The sequence below is a fragment of the Euprymna scolopes genome, chromosome 29 (assembly GCF_053919585.1).
Source record: "Euprymna scolopes isolate OS-2025 chromosome 29, ASM5391958v1, whole genome shotgun sequence".
NCBI lineage: Eukaryota > Metazoa > Mollusca > Cephalopoda > Sepiida > Sepiolidae > Euprymna > Euprymna scolopes.
Genome location: NC_136510.1, coordinates 38,323,546 through 38,328,502, shown reverse-complemented (window position 1 = coordinate 38,328,502; position 4,957 = coordinate 38,323,546). Strand labels below are relative to the sequence as shown.

General features: G+C 32.9%; 1 pseudogene; it reads right to left on the bottom strand.

Annotated features, from left to right (window-relative positions):
* Nucleotides 1-377: 377 nt before the first annotated feature.
* On the bottom strand, nucleotides 378-494 carry LOC145252888 (5S ribosomal RNA; annotated as a pseudogene).
* Nucleotides 495-4,957: the final 4,463 nt, after the last annotated feature.

Here is a 4,957-nt window from a genome sequence, read left to right as displayed (position 1 = left end):
TATTTATTGTAGCTTTTCAGAGTACCCCTTTCGAGGAGCTGGATTCCCCCCCCCCTTAAACTGACGTCATGTCTAAACTGTCATGTTTCATTCTCAATAGAAATAATCAGGCTAATTTCTCTACTAAGCGTTATTCATACATTTGAACACAGTTGAATTAAATATTGAAAAAGTATATATGTAATCAAAAAAAAGGGTTCCTTCAGTGTTTGACAGACTATGGATACGCACGAAGGGGTGCCTGCTCGTGAAATTTTTGTGACAGGAGGTGCGCAACCTCTAACCATTCCTCTCCTAAGTCGACATTGTTAAATACCAGTGTCAAGAGAAGTGTATGTACAGGATGACTGGAAACAAATGCCAAGATAAGCGGAGAGCACATACAGCGCCTAGAATTCCCAAATGGTCACTCATCTTGTACTAACCAGGCTTAACGTTGCTTAACTTTGGTGATCTGACGGGAACCGGTGTTACAACGCGATTATGCCGTATGTAATCTATATATCTAAAAAAGTGAGAATGTGTGTGAGGACAATTCTCAACCTATTTATTCAACGAATTTTTTTATCTACAGACTTGAAATTTGGTATATAGGGTATTCAGACATGTGAAAAACTTTTTAATCGGTTTTCATCCGAAAAAAAAAAGAACTGCTAAGAGGTAAAAATTGAAAAATTGGTACGTGGGAGTCATCGTATTTTTATCTGTTTGTCAATTCCTTCACGATTGCGCATGCGCGGTCGTGAAACGTGACAGCTCCCTTATGTTAACAATAAGTAAGTTTGAAAACACTTTTGAAAGTCGTAGCAAGCTGGTCTAATGGGTATCGTACTTGACTCAGTATCTCGAGATTTTGGTTTCGATCTCAGCTCGAGAATTTGTTTCCCTTACAAGAAGTGAATTGATTAGAAAAAAAAACATAATACTTGCATGCACTCCTCTCAGTTTCTTTCCTTTTTTTTTACTTCATTTTTTTAAAGGAATTTAACGTTACGTTTAATACCTACGGTATTTCTGTTCATAATAAATAAGAAATCTGCATTAATTAAAATATAATATTTATGCGTATTTTACGACTGGGTAACGCCGGACAGCCTGCTAGTGCGTTATGCATATGTACATTCTCTGTCAAAAACTACCGACAAAAGTTATATTTCATCAGTGTCCGCACAAAAAATTAATAGCCATATGATCTTTTAAAAAAATGTTAAAACTTTCCAGTTTCAAACGGTTTCTTTGTCATATTTTTCTTTGACTTAACCAATTGGGCCATTATTTTATATAAGTACTAGCAGTCTACCCGCCATTGCCCGGTTGTAAGATATACTTAAATATGACATTTTAATTCATGCAAATTAAGGATTTATTATTATAAAGATAATTCTCTATTTATTACGAGTATTATGCATTTTTTTCCTAAACAGTTCATATCTTGTAAGTAAAAAAGAAAATACTCGAGCTGAGATCGAAACCAAAACCTAAAGCCAGTGAGCTAAGTACGATAATCATTAGGCCAGCTTGCCACGATCTTTAAAAATCTTTTCAAACATATTTATTCTTAACATAAGGAAGCTGTCATATGAACGATTCGCGCATGCGCGGCCGTGAAGCAATTGACAAACAGATAAAACTCCGATGATCCCCCAGTATCAATTTTCAGTTTTGACCTCTAAGCAGCTCTTTTTATTCCAGATGAAAACCGATTAAAAAGATTTTCACGTGTCTGAATAGCCTATATACTAAATTTCAAGTCTGTAGAGTAAAAGAATCGTTGAGTATATAGGTTGAGAGTTGCCCCTCACACACACATTCTCACTTTTATAGATATATAGATTAGTTCCGAATCCTAAGGAAGCGTAATTTTTCCATTATTTTTCACCGATAGTGTACACTAATAAATATTTGGCGACTGAATTGAGAACCGATTCCTGCAAACGCTAAAAAGCAAATGGCTCTAATAGCTTATACTATTTCCTTCTTCATTTCGTTTGGAATTCGCTTTACTCCCCAGTGTTATACATGCGCCGCATCGTTCACTGTGCTTTAGAGTCTATATAATTTCTAAATCGACTTTTGTCACTGTCTACGATATATACACCTGACAGCGAATAAAACACAACACAACTGGTTATAAAAATATTTTGTTTATTCCCAATGATAACCTTTTCGATTTAGTATAAAGGGTGTTAACATCAGTGAAGGCGCGTGACGAGGTGTAGTGCGGATGATTTGGCAGTGAAGAAAAATGTGTCAGATTGTTCTTGCTCTGTGGCCAACTCTCTCTCTGTCCCGACTTATATAAATATCCTTTCATCCTGGAATGTTTAATATTTCCCATTGTCTATTGTTTTGATCATTCGACCGATATCCTCTCGCATATTTCTGGTCCAATAATGCATTCGTAGCTTGACTGTTTTTAGGACTCGAACACCGGAATTTATGTATTTCAGTCCAGCGCCTTTCACCACGCTATGATGCCATAGACAATTTACTGCTTAGTTTTTATCGTTTATCTATTTAGTAGCTTTTGTTGTTGATTTTTAAACGATATTAAAGTTAACGTCTCCACCTTGGAGAACCGGTGCTTTCTTAGAAAGTCGTACATTTTTTTATTTGGATGTATTTTTTATTTTATTTATTATTTCTAATATATATATATATATATATATATATATATATATATATATATATATATATATATATATATATATAAGTTCTGGTTTCGGTTTCGATTCAAGCTGATGTACCCAAGTTATACGGATATATATTCTTTTTTTACTTTTGAAATCACAACTTTATGATATATAAGAATCGATAGAAAATTGACTCTATAATAATATATACGAAATCTGAATAAACTAAAATATTTAAGCGTATTTTATGACCTGGCTACGCCGGACGTGCCTGCTAACTTAGATAAATACCTTTGCGGTTTTAACAAAAGAGCTACAAAAATATCAGGGCGTCTCCATTAACGCTGAACATCTACAGAATGCCTACATCAATACATTACATATAGAAGAGCCCGCTGCGGAATTTCCACAGATCCCGCTAGTCATTAAAAATTCATTAAATTAAATATGAATTAAATAAAAATAAATTGAATAAACTTTAAATAATATTTTTAACCAGGACAATTAAAACAATTCTATTTTAATAACAATTAATAACATTGAGCTAATTATTAAAATAGATTTTATTTAATGCGATATGCAGATGGGGTTACGCCTTAAATGAATAAATATTATATATAGAAATCATGCTGGATTAAACGTGTATTAAGATCAATTTATGAAACAGTATACCGTGTGTGCATATTAATTAAATTTTGAACAAACAAACGACTTTAATATATTATACTAGAAGGCCATCCGGCATTGTCCGGTCGTAAAATACGTTTTAATATGATATTTTGATTAATACAGATTTCGTACCTCTTATTATATTATATTGGACCCAATATATAGTAAGGATTTAAGAAGTTAAAAGAAAATGACTTGTGCGCTATCACCGAGAATCGAAACCAAAGTTTACGATTTACTCTTTTCTTTGACGTTAATGCCTCAGCTATGAAGACATGTTTGCTGCGAGGCTAAACATTTGAACATGAACCAATAGCTATTACGTTACGCATGCGTATTCGTAATGTCGTCGTTCGACTTTCACTTGGCAAATTCCATTGGTTTAATTTTCACACTTTGTACAGATTTTCTTGACTACAACTCAAATATAAAGTTTTCCATGGGTTCGAATACCCTATATATTAAGTTTCATGTGAACCAGTGTACCTTTTGTACATATTAATCAAATTATGAACAAACAAACAGACAGAAATACGGCTTTAATATAGATCGATGCCCGCTCGTTACATTTTTCTCAGAAACTATTGGATCGATCTCGCTAAAATTTGGTATGGACTTTTGTTATGATAAGGTGCAGCGAACTAGCTATTATAGTATCTGGTCGGTGCACACTTAGGGATTCGTAGGGATTTGTATTTAATACAAAAATTAGAACAAAATTAACTAGTGAGTGCCAAATTTATGAAGTGTTTTTGATTCTCGCAACAGAGTCTGTCTTTAAAAATCTACCAATAATCAAGTAATTATCTAATCAATGGGAAATTTTCGCCGATTAATAAGTAAAGAATGCATTTATATGCGTGTAACCTTTTTTTCATATTCGTTGTATAAATATATTGGGGGGGGGGGGCTTCATGTCCCCCCCTTCCTCATTGTCCCTTGTTCGACTCCTTAAAGTCCAAGCGAACCACTAAGCACACTCTCATTTTATGAAATGAGGGTGAAAGAGTGCAGAAAAAAAAATTTCACAGGGTGCTTTCGATATCGAAGATTGAAATCCGAAATTTGAATGTGTTTAATTTTTTTTTATCTTTTGTGTTTTAAAGTATGAGATTCGTTGCTCATGTTATCAAGAATTATTATCTTTCAGAATTTTTTTTACGAAAACGCTAAAATAAGCATACTTTTAATTTTTTTTTTATTTTAGTATGTGTAAACTTTCCATGTACCAGTACATAAAGAATGCTTTAAAGAATCGATACAAATAGTTTTCAAATTTCCCATTTAAATTTTACTTTAAAAATAAGTGTCTTCAAAAAGTGTGTGACCATCTTTTATTTTAAATCCCGCTCGAAACTGGAGCATTACACACTTGAAATCACCGGGACAGCACGTAAATTCTCTTCTCTTCGACATAACACCAAAATGAAGAAAAAGAAAAAAAAATTCATGGACCGGACTTTCTACCCTGATGAGGCTATGTATTAGCAAAATATCGGACTTACAAAAAAAATCAGTAAATAAAAATGATTTTATCATTATATTCGACACATCAAAGTTTTCAAATTTCCCATTTAAATTTTACTTTAAAAATAAGTGTCTTCAAAAAGTGTGTGACCATCTTTTACTTTGTATATATATATATATACATATAT